Genomic DNA, 16,049 nt, shown 5'->3' on the forward strand with positions numbered 1-16,049 from the left:
CTCTTCATATAGAACTTTATTTTATAATACCACTGTAACGATGCTCTTCAGAAGTTTAAGGAATTTTCTCCACTACTTTTTATATCATTTCCACGCATTTTCTCCACAACTTTTTATATCATTTTTATCCATACACTCAAATGCTTATAGGGAGGGAAATACACTAAGGTGCCTGTTAGCTTTGCTGTGAAAAAACATCAAAAATGGATTCAAACACTCTCAAAGGCTGCAATTACACTTATAATGGTGCCAAATGATCCATGGTTGTTGTTCGAATTCTCAAATCATGGCTAAAAGTCTTCCACCAATCGAAAAAATTGCAAGGGGAAAGCCCTTTGGAGGGCAGAAATACACTATCGGGAGGCGGAAATACCCCAAAAACCATGTAAAAATCAAAGTTGCAGGCATAAAGGACCGAATTAATCTCAGCCGTTGGATCTGGCCGATCAACGGTCCAGATCGCGTCGGCATATCGCAAGTCGGGGGACGCAGTGGCAACGACATGATACTTCATCGATGAGCGATCGCCGATATCACATCTGCACTTTCAAAGGGGCGGGGATTTAACATAAGTTATGTTGCGATCCGATGGGCCGGACCCGATATATGTACAACGCTCCATTTTATAATATTTCAAATCCGGGCCCGTCGCTTTTTCTTTGTTTTTTATGTATTTTCTTTGTATAAAGAAAATACAAAGGAGGCCTGGTGGGTGCCAATAGCGATGAAGGTCGGACCCGATGGGACTATAAATGATTTTTATTAAAATTTCAAGTCCGCGCTGGGCCATTTTCATTGGTTTTGGGCGCATTTTCTTTGTTAAAGGAAATATAAGGAAATACAAAGGGAAGCCTTGGGCAGGTGCGATTGCGATGGGCTTCGAAGCCGAAAGGGTTCAGAAACAAAATTTATATATAATTCAAGTCCGCCAAAGCCATTTTTCACGTGTTTTGCAGCAGTATATGTGTTTCAAATATAAAGAAAACTGCCAACCATATCGGACCGCTTTTTCTTAGCAAGTGGTTTTCATACAAGCGAGCCCAATGCAATAGAACTCTGCCACGTGTCCTCTGTACGTTTCCAAAAATAGCCGTTCTATTGGGACGTAAAGGACAGTCAGGAAAGGGCTTCCGATATTCACCTCAGCCGTTCGATCTCTTGAGGGCAGATCAACGGTTGATGGACACTTTTTAAAGCCAAAGTTGAAACAGTGATGGGCGGGAATGAACAATGTAGCAGCGTTTCACTGTTTTAAAGCAGCACAGTCATAATGGAGCCATTTTTAGTGTTCAGCTGCTGCAATTAATCTACAATATGGCCGAGGAGGAAGCAGGACACCGCTTATCTGATCAAAGCATTCAATGGTTATGGTTCCTTTTCTATTTCACACCACCTGCTCAAAGGAGGACTGCAAAGCACCAGAGGGGTCAAATCCATTTACAACACAGCCAGATTTGTATCAGAGGCCCATTTCTAAGTGTAAATGTGGTTGGTGACCATTTATGGGCTCCTCCACGCATAGCTAACAGGGAGATTGTGTAATGAGACACCATATATACTGAAAAAACAGTTGTAATGAGATTGATGAGTGTTTGATGAATGAGAGCTTATTGTAGCCTTTTAACTTCTGGAGACTGTTAATACTATGAGACCTGCAGCTTCTGGTCTTGATTTCCACTAATACAAGCTTCTTTTGCTATCACCTGCTCGCTTTTCACTTCTTCTATGTTCTAGGCTCTGCCTGCTTTGCATTTAGTTGATGTGCTATGAATATTTGGCATTTGAGGGGCTGTCATCCCACCTCTATGTTAAAATTTAGTGGTTCATTGAAAATTGCTTGCAGGTTGCTGTTGTTCTAATACCAGAGAGCTGTCATCCTCTCTGTATATGGAATAGTAGTCTTGCAGACCTTCTAACTGGTTGCAGTTGGCCATCACAGAGCCTTGTGCATCTGCTGGTGCAATCAGTCTTCTCCATCATCACTTTTACTTTAAGCTGTGAATAGTTGGTGGTTGAAAGCCTTGTAGTTTGGGGGTCTTCACCCATGTCTGGGGTAAATCATAGTAGGAGTGGTTATCTGGCTTAAAGGTGCTGCACATCTTCCATTTATCCATCATTTTATCCAATAAAACTGTTGAATTTTTAATGTTCCTGAGCATCACTGATATACAACCTAGGTGAGTTTCTTGGGGTGATAACATTAATTGGCGCCGTTGCCGGGGAAAGGAGAATTGGAGCTCAAGCTTTCCTGGGAGAACGACATAGTTTCAAGCTTTGATGACAGACAAGGTTTGAACACAGTATTGGTTGTAAACTTCTGTCTGGTGACTCCATTGGTGGAAGACCATCCTTTGGTGACTCCACTTTGAAGTTTTGGCTCAGTTTGTGAGGCATACTAGAAGAAATCCACAGAAATCTCCAGCTGAACCATTGCATGACCCTGAGAAGGTTGTTAAATCGAAGAAATCATCACAGAAAGGGGCATCAAGATCAGGTAAGCCTAAAAACTCCAATTTATCTCTGAAAGATGAGTTTATAACTGAAGAATTACAGCTTGAACTCTTAGAGCCCAGCACTGTTAATAAAGAAATTCCTTCAAAGATTAGTTCAGCCCCTTGTGCAGTTAGTCCCCCTTTGAATCTCAGTCCAAAGAAAGCTTCCCATACTGTCCAAAACATCCCAATATCTCTGCCATCCATTACATTATTTCCTACTGCTCCATCTGCTAGTGTTCTTCCACTTATTCCAAACATGGCAGGACAGCAAGCACCCCCTAGGATTGAAAGGATTGTTGCTGCTAGATATGGACCTTCGGTATTGCTTGTGCCTTTAAATTCCATGCCTATAGGAGAATATCAAAAATATATGCTCACATTTACTGGAACAGAGGGAGTGACAGCAGAAGAACATCTTGAAGCTTTTTACAGTTATGATGATAATTTAGATATAAGTGAGAATGATGTATGGATGAGAGTTTTTGTCCAGAGCCTTGATGGAGAGGCTAGGAAGTGGTTTAGAGAATTACCCCAAAGATCTATAACAGATATTGAAGCATTAGATGATGCATTTTTGAAGCAATGGGGAGATAAGAAGGACTTGCTGTATTATCATATAGAGTTTGGAAACTTGAAAAGAGAAAAAGGTGAGTCTTTGCCTGACTTCAATAAAAGATTTAATAGAATGTATAGTAAAATACCAGCTAAGGTAAAGCCTACCCCCACTGCTGCTAAACTCACATATGCCAATGCTTTTGACTCTGATTTCTGCTTATTTTTTAGAGAAAGACGATGTGCTACCCTGGGTGATATGCAAGAGGCAGCCCTGGAGGTGGAATCCAATATTTTGGCAGCAGAGAAGTTAAAGAGCCAAATTGATAGAAGAAGGCCGAGAGGTGAGGCTTCTTCTTCCCCTGCATCAACTTCAGAGCCTAAATTAGAGAAAATGACTAAAATGATCGAGTCATTGGCTACTGAAATTTCTAAGTTAAAGGTTGAGCAGACTTCAGGCAAAACAAGGCAGCAAAACACATTTGCTCCAAGAAATCCAAACCCATTTAGAAAAGCAAATGAGAAGCTACAAATTATGCAAAGGGGTGAAGAAGCAAAAGAAGATCATAAAGTAAAAGCTCCCTTTCAGAATGCAGTCATGGAGGGGGAACAATTTGAAGAAGATGAGGATGAAATTCACTGCTTGGAGGATAAAGGCAGCGCTGCATTTTTAACATTGGCCAAATATGAAGAGTCATTGCTGCAAGAGCAAAACAATCAGAGGTGGGATAGTGGTGTTGTTCTGCAATCTGGTGAGCAGTAGCAAAGATATAATCTAAGATCCAATGCAAAGAATGTCAAAGAAAATGTTGCACAAGAAGCAGTTGCTCAAACAATGCCACAGAATAGCAGGCAAAGAAGACCAGCAGCTGATCCTATCACCCTCAAAGCTCCAGTTCAAGAGGTAAAAATTGCTGATAAAGTATTCTCTTCTTTTAGTTTTGAGTCAGAAATTCAGAAACTGAAAATATCCATGCCTTTGGCTGAGTTGGTGAAGAGTAAATTATTCAGAAAACCCATCCTTGAGGCCCTTGAACTAGAGTCTAAACAAACCTCCATTGACTCTGTCAATTTGCAAGATGACAAGCCTGCTATTGTGCTTAGCCCCATGATTGAACCTGCTGATAATAGTTCTCCATCTTTCTATGTTTCATTAACTATCCATGATAAAATCCTCCACAATTGCCTGCTAGACACAGGGGCCAGCCACAATCTAATGCCTAAAACTGTCATGGAAGAGTTAGGCCTTGATATCACTAGACCTTATCATGATTTGTTCTCTTTTGATTCAAGGAAGGTAAAATGCCTTGGATTAATTAAGGATCTGGCCATTACCTTAACCCAGCTACCCATGAAAAGTATGATGATGGATATAGTGGTGGCTGATGTTCCTCCGAAGTTTGGTATGTTGTTGTCTAGAGGGTGGATTAAGAGACTAGGTGGGACATTGCAGAATGATCTATCTTATGCAATTGTTCCAGTGTTTGGAGGAGAAAGCAGGAGGTTATATAGAGAAGCACAGTTGGCATATATCATTAGTGATGAGAAGAATCCTACAAACCATCCCATATATGCAGTGGACATTGATTTTGGAGCTTGCATTCTCCAAATAGAAGAATCTCAGAAGGCTGCATTGCAGATCAGGAAACCAACAGCTCAGGCTGAGCATGATACAGGTGGTCAGATTTGGGAGATGTTCTTTGATGGAGCATGCACCAAGGAGACTGTAGGAGCAGGGGTGGTGCTACTATCTCCACAACAAGAAACAGTTCAGTTGTCTCTAAAGCTGGTTTTTCAGGTGACAAACAACATAGCAGAATATGAAGCACTATTGTTGGGCCTTCATGAAGCCAAAGATAGAGGAATAAAAAATCTAAAGGTGTTTGGAGATGTTGATCTGATAATTCAGCAAGTAAATAAAACATTCCAAGCAAAGCATCCAAGGCTGAGAGCTTATAGAGATGAGGTATGGAGAGTCAAAGAGTTCTTTGATTTTTTTTGCATTTCATATATTCCTAGAGCCCAAAATCAGCTTGCTGATTCCCTTGTTGTTTCAGCTAGTTTTCTCATCCCTCCATCGCCTCCCAAACTAGTTTATGAGGTACAAATAAAATATAGACCCTCTTTGCCTGATAATGTCCACCATTGGAAGGTTTTTGATGATGATGATGAGTTAAATAGGTTCCTTCAAGTCATTGATGAGTTCTCTGAAACGCAAATTGACCAAATTAATGATGCTTTGTTAGAAGATCCCAAGTCCCAGCTTAGAAATAAGATTGGCAAGAATAGCATAGTCCAACTTCCTAGTAACCATATCCCTAAGGGTCTAATTCCTCTTGAGAGATTGTTTGACCACAATGATGTGCCTTACAAAGCTACCCAAAAAGAAGATCAGTCTGCAGTTTGCAAGCATGATATAGGAGGTCCAGGTCAGCCCAAATTCATAAATCTGTCCACTAATCTATCTTTTGATCAGAATGCTGAATACTGCAAGTTAATGAGGCAGTTTGCTGATGTGTTTGCTTGGGAGTACAGTGATCTGAAAACATATGATAGGAATATAATTCAGCACAAAATTCCACTTGAGAAAGGAATTATTCCTTTCAAATAGAAGTTGAGACCAATGAATCCTATGCTCCTTCCTCTAGTTGAGAAAGAAATTAAAAAGTTGCTGGCTGCTAAGATTATAGTGCCTCTCAAATATTCTAAATGGGTGGCCAATCTGGTTGTTGTGAGGAAGAAGAATGGAGAAATCAGACTGTGCGTTGATTTCAGGAATCTAAATAAATGCTCCAAAAAGGATAATTATCCCCTGCCAAAAATGGAGCATTTGTTGCAGCAAGTCTCAGGTGCCAAAGTAATGTCTTTTATAGATGGATTTTCAGGCTTTAATCAAATCGTTGTGCATCCAGATGATCAAGAGAAGACAGCATTTACCACTCCTTGGGGCACGTTCATGTATGCCAAAATGCCATTTGGGCTGATGAATGTTGGAGCCACCTTTCAGCGCGCTATGGATATTGCTTTTGTGGGTGAAAAGGATAAATTCGTGTTGATATATCTTGATGACATAATTGTTTATTCTGACAACCATCATGATCATCTACAGCATTTAAAGAAGGTGTTTTTAAAGTGCAGGAAATTTGGAATTTCACTCAATCCCAAAAAATCCCAATTTGCTTTGGAAGAAGGCAAACTGTTGGGGCATGTAGTGTCTGCTGCAGGTGTTCAAATTGACCCAGAAAGAGTCAAAGCAATTCAGGCCTTGACTCTTCCAAGATCAAAGAAAGACATACAGTCTTTTCTTGGCAAAATTAACTTTGTAAGGAGGTTCATTCCTAATTTTTCTGAGCTGGTTAAGCACATAACCTCCATGTTGAAAAAGGGAGCAGAGGTGAAGTGGACTGATGTGGCTAGAAGATCTTTTGAGTCCATTAAGATGGCTATTGTGGAAGCTCCTACTTTAATAAGCCCTGATTATAGCAAGGAGTTTCACCTATTTTCATTTTCCTCTAAGGATACCATTGCAACTGTCCTGTTGCAGCAAGATGAAGCAGGTCAAGAGCATCCAGTGGCCTTTTTTAGCAAGAATCTGAGGGATGCTGAACTAAGGTATGATATTATTGAAAAGCAGGCTTATGCTCTTATCAAATCTTTGAAAGCTTTCAGAGTATACATCTTTCATTCCAAAATAGTTGCATATGTGCCTTCTGCTGCAATAAAGGATGTCTTAACGCAGCCTGATGCTGATGGAAAAAGAGCGAAATGGATTGCAAAAATCATAGAATTCAACATAGAGCTGAAGCCCACCAAGCTGGTAAGAGGTCAGGGGCTTGCTAAACTATTGGCTGAAGAAAATTGCAGGTCTTTGGACATTGATTTCTTGTTCAATGTAGCAGAAAAGGGTCAAATACAAGAGCATGAAACAGCTGAAACGCAGAGAGGACAGTCAGTGGCCAAGAACCTAGCTTCATGTAGCTGGTATGCTGCAATAATTAATTTCCTGCTAAAGCTAGAAGTTCCTTCAGAATTTTCTCAAAGTCAAGCAAGAACGTTAAAGCTCAAGGCAACGAAATATTGCATAAATGATAGCTTGCTTTATTGGAGAGATCCATCTGGAGTGCTTTTAAGATGCCTGGACAAAGAATAGTCAATAGAAGTTATGCAGCAATTCCATAACAGCATGTGTGGAGGACATCATTATTGGAGGACTACAGCCCAAAAGATTCTCAGAGCTGGGTACTATTGGCCCTCTTTATTTTCTGATGCATTTGCTTTTGTTAAATCTTGTGACAGGTGCCAAAGATTTGAAGGCAAGCAACAGTTGAAATCCCTACCTCTAAAGCCAATAATTGCAAAAGGACCTTTTCAGCAGTGGGGCTTGGATTTCATTGGTGAAATCAACCCACACTCCAGTGGCCAGCACAGGTGGATATTAGTTGCCACTGATTATTTTACAAAATGGATTGAAGCAATTCCAACAAGGAAGGCTGATCATAATGTGGTCATGAAATTCTTATCAGAAAACATTTTCAGCAGATTTGGTTGCCCACATAAGCTTATAACAGATAATGCAGCAGCCTTCAAGGCAAAAGAGTTGGTGGAAATGTGTGATTCAATGGGCATTAAACTTGTTCATTCCACCTCCTATTACCCCCAAGGGAATGGTCTAGCAGAATCCTCTAATAAAAGTCTGATCAGGATTATTAAGAAGCTGTTAGAGGAAAATAAGAAGAATTGGGATGCCAAGCTCAAATATGCGCTTTGGGCAGACAGAGTGACCATCAAAAGATCTACAGGCTGCTCTCCTTTCAAGCTGGTATATGGTACTAATGCTATTTTTCCAATTCAACTTACCCTCCCTGTGGCAAAGTTGCTCCAAACAGCGCAAAATGAAGAAGATGATATGGCCAATAGAGTCACTGATTTAACAGAATTGTATCAGATCAGAGAGCAGCTGATTGAAAAAGCTACAGCACATCAGCAAAAGATCAAGGAAGTCTTTGACAAGAAGGCAAAAAGAAATGATTTGCAGGTTGGGGATTTGGTTCTAAAATGGGATGCATTTAAAGAAAAGAAAGGCAATCATGGGAAGTTTGATGCTCTCTGGACAGGCCCTTTCATCATTTCACAGATTCAAGGGAACAATACCTTCATACTGAAAAGTATGGAAGGAGAACCAGTCTTTGATGGCCCAGTTAATGGGCGGTTTTTGAAAAACTATGTGATTTAAGGTCCTTTGGCCTTAAAAGCTATAAATATTGTGCTTTTATCAGTTTTTAGTATAGCTGTAGTAGACTCCATGCCCAATGGAACACTAGGAATTTTGGCTAATCTATTTGTTGTTGGAAAGGCATTGATCTGCAGGTCCTTGAGACCTCAGAGGGAGGATCTCATCCCCAGAAAGAGCCAGTGTTAGCTTTGCTGTGCAAAAACATCAAAAACGGATTCAAACACTCTTAAAGGCTGCAATTACACTTATAATGGTGCCAAATGATCCATGGTTGTTGTTCAAATTCTCAAATCATGGCTAAAAGTCTTCCACCGATCAAAAAAATTACAAGGGGAAAGCCCTTTGGAGGGCAGAAATACACTATCGGGAGGCAGAAATACCCCAAAAACCATGTAAAAATCAAAGTTGCAGGCATAAAGGACCGAATTAATCTCAGCCGTTGGATCTGGCCGATCAACGGTCCAGATCGCGTCAGCATATCGCAAGTCGGGGGAGGCAGTGGCAGCGACATGATACTTCGTCGACGAGCGATCGCCGATATCGCATCGGCACTTTCAAAGGGGCGGGGCTTTAACATAAGTTATGTTGCGATCCGATGGGCCGGACCCGATATATGTACAACGCTCCATTTTATAATATTTCAAATCCGCGCCCGTCGCTTTTTCATTGTTTTTTATGTATTTTCTTTGTATAAAGAAAATACAAAGGAGGCCTGGTGGGTGTCGATAGCGATGAAGGTCGGACTCGATGGGACTATAATGATTTTTATTAAAATTTCAAGTCCGCGCTGGGCCATTTTCATTGGTTTTGGGCGCATTTTCTTTTTTAAAGGAAATATAAGGAAATACAAAGGGAAGCCTTGGGCAAGTGCAATTGCGATGGGCTTCGGAGCCGAAAGGGTTCAGAAACAAAATTTATATATAATTCAAGTCCGCCAAAGCCATTTTTCACGTGTTTTGCAGCAATGTATGTGTTTCAAATATAAAGAAAACTGCCAACCATATCAGACCGCTTTTGCTCAGCAAGTGGTTTTCGTACAAGCGACCTCGATGCAATAGAACTCTGTCACGCGTCCTCTGTACGTTTCCAAAAATAGTCGTTCTATTGGGACGTAAAGGACAGTCAGGAAAGGGCTTCCGATATTCACCTCAGTCGTTCGATCTCTTGAGGGCAGATCAACGGTTGACGGACACTTTTTAAAGCCAAAGTTGAAACAGTGATGGGCGGGAATGAACAGTGTAGCAGCGTTTCACTGTTTTAAAGCAGCACAGTCATAATGGAGCCATTTTTAATGTTCAGCTGCTGCAATTAATCTACAGTATGGCCGAGGAGGAAGCATGACACCGCTTATCTGATCAAAGCATTTAATGGTTATGGTTCCTTTTCTATTTCACGCCACCTGCTCAAAGGAGGACTGCAGAGCACCCGAGGGGTCAAATCCATTTACAACACAACCAGATTTGTATCAGAGGCCCATTTCTAAGTGTAAATGTGGTTGGTGACCATTTATGGGCTCCTCCACACATAGCTAACAGGGAGATTGTGTAATGAGACACCATATATACTGAAAAAACAATTGTAATGAGATTGATGAGTGTTTGATGAATGAGAGCTTATTGTAGCCTTTTAACTTCTAGAGACTGTTAATACTATGAGACCTGCAGCTTCTGGTCTTGATTTCCACTAATACAAGCTTCTTTTGCTATCACCTGCTTGCTTTTCACTTCTTCTATGTTCTAGGCTCTGCCTGCTTTGCATTTAGTTGATGTGTTGTGAATATTTGGCATTTGAGGGGCTGTCATCCCACCTCTATGTTAAAATTTAGTGGTTCATTGAAAATTGCTTGCAGGTTGCTGTTGTTCTAATACCAGAGAGCTGTCATCCTCTCTGTATATGGAATAGTAGTCTTGCAGACCTTCTAACTGGTTGCAGCTGGCCATCACAGAGCCTTGTGCATCTGCTGGTGCAATCAGTCTTCTCCATCATCACTTTTACTTTAAGTTGTGAGTAGTTGGTGGTTGAAAGCCTTGTAGTTTGGGGGTCTTCACCCATGTCTGGGGTAAATCATAGTAGGAGTGGTTATCTGGCTTAAAGGTGCTGCACATCTTCCATTTATCCATCATTTTATCCAACAAAACTGTTGAATTTTTAATGTTCCTGAGCATCACTGATATACAACCTAGGTGAGTTTCTTGGGGTGATAACAATGCCATGTACAAGGGGTGAGGTAGAGAAGTGGAAGATTTCTCCACTATAGATTGGAGAGCTCTCCACTACAATGCAACAATGAACAAAATCAATGCCACCAATGAAATACATTGTGGTAAGATGTTATGTAGAAGAAATGCTATGCAAAAGAGAGGTGAGGCAATGAAGTACAATATTTTTTGAATATATTGCATAATCAATAATTCTCCATTGTAGAGTTGCAAATTTTTCAATGGGATAGAGTTGCAAATTTCTCAATTGTAAAGATCTTACATGCTCGAGCAATGAACAAAATCAATGCAACTAATGAATATCGATGTATGTGGATTTTTTAAATATTTTGCAAATATATACTAATGGTTTAAGATATATCTCTGATTTTGTTCTAAGTCGAGTATTTAAGTTATCAAAGGATGCTACTACGGAGCAAAGGGATTGTTATTGAAAGGTCATCGATTCAATTTTCTTGACAGGGGTTTACGTTCAAGATACAAATATTTTGTGGATACGTGGAAAATTTAATTAATTAAAAGTCAAAATACTTTAACCCGGCAATAGGCTATAATCTCTCCTGGGAAGTAGAGATTTATAATATTATAGAATCATTAAGACATACCAATAATTTTTTAATACAATTTACCTATAATTTTAAATTATTTTAATTAAGTTGATAAATATATATATTTATGCAATAAGCTTAGTCTATATTGGAATTTGCTTTGAGAAATTTCAAATCTTTAAAGTTCAAAATTAATTTAGATGATTAAAATTTTAATAAATTTATGCATGTGTTCAAAATTTATAAGAGGGTGTTTAATTAGAAGGCCACTTAAAAAGATTTGAAAATGTGAAAGATTAGGGTTTACGTATTAGTAATTAAGATTAAAGTTTTGATTTAATAATATTTTTAAAATTTGAATTTATAATAATAATAATAATAATATCTATTTTTAAGGTCACAGCCAAGCCAAACACCAAATTGGTGTATGAGACCCCCTTGTTTGTGGGACAAGGGACCCACCTCCGCGCAGCGATTTGACTGCTAAGTCTACGAAGGCATACATACTCTACCCCCCTCTGGTTTTGAACCTGTGACCTCTTAGGAGGAAACACATGCTCTTAACCATTAGGCCCACTCAAGCTGTTAATGAAAGATTTACTTATATACCTACTAATATCAACTGTATTTATTAATGTGATTGTGCTAATTAAATCGCAAAAAAAAATTATAAATTAAATAATAATAATAAAATATATATATATATATATATTTAATGTTTACCTTATAATATTAAACTCGCATAAAGTAATAACTATTTACTTTTAATATTCATAGTAAAACTTAAATTGAACCTTTGTCGTAAAACTTAAACTCAGTCGGACTTTAACAACGAGGCCGCAATTTTGAATTCCGCGTCTTTGAAACGGACGAATAGCTGCAGCTGAATCCGCTTTGTCACGCCAGTGTTTTACTGTAACGTTTCCCGTCAAGTCGAAAATCTTCCGACGGATTACGATGTTCGCGTCAATACACGTTTCCCGTCAAGTGACGACGATACATTAACGTTCGGTGTCATGTCAATTTTATTTTTTTTTTGCTTTTTTCGGCCGGGTGGGGGAGCGTGATGACAAGTAATGAATTTTGGAAATATGAAAAGACCGTAGAAATCGTCATGTGAATTTTTTTTTTTTTCCGGCCGGGTGGGGGAGCGTGATGACAACTAATGAATTTTGGAAATATGAAAAGACTGTAGAAATCATGGAGAAATTAGCGGTTGCATTTCTTCAATGAATGTAGACGATCCATGACATTGTTGACCTCTAAGAGTTTTGGTTTGAAAAACTAGTTACTAGATTATGTCGCTAGTGGAGCCCTGCTTGCTTTTTAAATAAATATGATGTGACCTTTTTAGTATTAGATTTATAAAAAGTTTTAAATTATTTAATTTGTATAGTTGTTTAATAATATATAATAAAATAATGTAGATGTATATTATATATAGATTATCAAAAAAATAAAAATCTATATATATGTATATTATTAAAACATAAGTAGTTTTGTTAATTTTTTTTTAATTATATGATCTTTTTTATTTACTTAAAGAGCAAAGATTCCAATTATATAGCACTATATAATCTAAAAGGGAAAAAGCTTATTTAAAAAAATATATATGTTTTTAAAATATTTATATAAATATAAAATTAAAAAATAAACCATATTTATTTATATACAAATTACAATTATAATTAAATAATTTTAATATTATTTATTTAAAAAATCATTGAATTTCTAAAATCCATTAAAAATAAATAAAATTAAGAATGCTACTTCCATCATTTTATAAATATTTATTTTAATTAAAAATTTGAAATTTATATTTATTTAAAAAAATTAAGAATGCTACTTCCATCATTTTATAAATATTTATTTTAATTAAAAATTTGAAATTTATATTTATTTAAAAAAATATTATTCAATAGTTTTGTATATAAAATTTCATATTTATTTAATTTCACCATAATTTTAATAAAATCATTATTATTATGAAAAAATAAATATTTTTTAAATTTTCAAAAAAGTCAAAATTATATTATAGAATAATAATTTGAAAAAATATTACATAATTAATAAAAAAATATTTTATTTTATTTCTATGTTTCTCTATTACTATCATCTTCATTTGTAATTAGATAACTTCTAGGTTTAATATGGACTACATAATTTATCTCTAAAGTTGAGGTTTGTTTGCCTTTGTTGCTATGATTGTTATGAGATAGGCCATTTTGAATGTGTAAGTTCCTAAGTTATGCTTTCCCTATCTTAGGATGTCCCATCTTTTTTTATGTTAGATTCGCTTATTTTGTAGTGTGTATTGTAACTATAGTTTTTCATCATTTATTAAGGTTATTGGCCATGTGGATGATTTGATCTTCATTTTCTCCCAATTAGGGATTATTGTCAATCTAGTAACGAATTATTCTAATATTCAATAATGAATTCATTGCATTGGGTCCTATATTGTTGATGTATGACTTTCAGATTAGGGATAGATTATAGAATTAGTATTTGCTACCATATGTCTTCCCATAAGGGTGTTGTGCTTCCATCCATGACATCCTAGAAATTGCATTGTTATACTAAGTTCCACCAAAGTAGTATGTTATATCCCAGAGCAACATGTATAACTTGTTCATCAATTAAAGCAATTTTACCACCTATGGTAATGAGTAAGTTAGATGTATAGTCCTAGAAGTTTGGAAGGACTCATATCAAAGGATCTCAATGTAAATTTGTGATGTAAGCAGACTAGAAGACCATGTTTGCTTATAATTTATAAAGTGTTGATGACATGATCCAAGAAAAATTCCTAATAGTAATTCTGACATGAGAAGCCAGAAAAGGATGGATACATGGTTGAACATTACTTAAATAAAATGGCATTAACTTCGACTGTGAAGGGTGAATATCTTCAATAGCATTCAACAAGTCCTTATGTCGTGAAGGTCATGTTTATATTGTCATTAATCGATATACAATACAAGGATATTGCACCAAATATGTAATGATATTGTAGTCTTGAAAATCCTTAGCATGAGGATTATTTGTCATTCATCATAAAAAATATTTGAGAAAAATTGATGCAATTTTTTCAAGCGGCTTAGGTATATAAAGTAGAATGTGAGAAATTGTCACATGAAAGCATAGTCTCCTTACCAATATGAGACTCAATATTAGGTGTCTAATAATGATTTTTATGCATTTGGAGATTCAACACATTAGCAGCCATCAAAATGTTATAATAGGAGGGATCACTTGGTTGGGAGAACTCTAAAGAGGTCAAAGATTTAGATGCTTCACCTTGATTAGCAAAAAATTATGTCAAGGGAAAGGGCATCGTAAAAATGTAGGTTGTTGTGGGTTAATTTGTTTTGATAGTGCATTTCTTAGTTTATAGTTCATGAGATTAGGACACTCATAAGCTTGATAATAATCCCCAAAAAGAGAAAGGATGTTTACATTTACCATAGGGGCTATACTCAATGAACCCCTGACATATCACACACATTCATGGCATATTAAACAATGCCCTTAATTTGACTACATATTAGAAAATACCTCTAAAAATCACATTATTTAACCCCTTACTAATACGAACGCAATACACCTTCCCAATTTAAAAAGCCCCTAATTTCACTAGATATTATAGCTATCTATTTTTTCATTAACATTTTTTGTACCCCTTTATATTTTTTCATTGACTTTGAGCTCCATTTTATACCTACCAATATAAAAACTCTTTACCCCGATATATACACCCTAATATAATATGTCGTTTTTTCCTCATATATATCCCCTAATATGAATGCATGTGGTATCGTATTGCTCCCCCAGTGAAGCCCTCATGACATTTACACCCTTGTTTGGTTCTATTCGGCCTTGGTTAACATCATTTTTTCCACCATAATTATTTTCATTCCCCCCTTGCAAGTGGTTTTTATTCTCTTTCCTATTAGTTTACTTCTTCCCTTAATTATGGCCCTTGTTACTTGTTTGTTAAGTCAAATTTTGACTAGGTTGGGAAGGTCAAAGTTAAACTAATTTAGCGTTGGATAAATGTGAGGGATTGGTAGATGCTCCCTAATTAGGAGTATAAGTAGTTGGAGAACATAGGGGAAAAGGAATAATTGAAGTATATGATTGACAGATTCCATATGAGAGCATTTGGCCCTCTATAAGAACTAGGACTTCTAGTAAAGGGGGGAGAATAAATTTGTTACATCCATAATTGGTAGACTATCAAGACCATCAATTGCATGTGATTAACCTAGGTTTGGTGTGGGAACACTACCTAGATAGCTAACAATATTTGTAATAAATGAAATATATTTCTTGAGCTCTAGGATAACTTCTTTCTCACTGCAATTCATTGTATGACAACATCTTCATAGATTGAACAAAGAAGGGATTAACGAGCAAATATAAGAGAATATCATGAGACAAGGGGATCATAACAATGCACTTTGTATGTTGCCAACCATGAATGTGATTGATGATGTGGGTAAATTTCATTTTCTTGAAAGCAACGAGGGTCTCAATCCTAGCTTCTAAAACAATAAGTAGAAGTGCTTCAAAGGTTATGTAACTAAAACAGAAAAGGTAGTGTAAGAACCATATTTAAGGTTAATGCATCATGTTGGTGTTATTTCCATGAGGGTATAATGGAAAAGATTAAACTCAACATTTTCATTCATAATACTATTTAAGGAGAACCATAAATGAAACATATTGACAATGTTCAAAAATATTCTTTAGAGATTTTCCCAAACTTACAAGCATTCCTAGGTAACATAGTAGGTATAATAGGCAAATATGCATCATATTAAGAGGATAATTATTTAATTATAACAACTTCATAAGGTTAAGTCTAACCATAAATGGATATCTTTATTTCAACTCTTTACAACTAGAAGATAAAGAGGTGGTGGGGATAACATTCCTCTTGTAATCCTCTCTAAAAAGAGGTAAAGTATTCAAATGTTGAAAATTTAATAGAGTGACA

This window comes from Pinus tabuliformis, chromosome 4_2 (genome assembly GCF_031772625.1).
Source record: "Pinus tabuliformis cultivar Carrire ecotype Pingquan chromosome 4_2, CPIR1, whole genome shotgun sequence".
NCBI classification, from domain to species: domain Eukaryota; kingdom Viridiplantae; phylum Streptophyta; class Pinopsida; order Pinales; family Pinaceae; genus Pinus; species Pinus tabuliformis.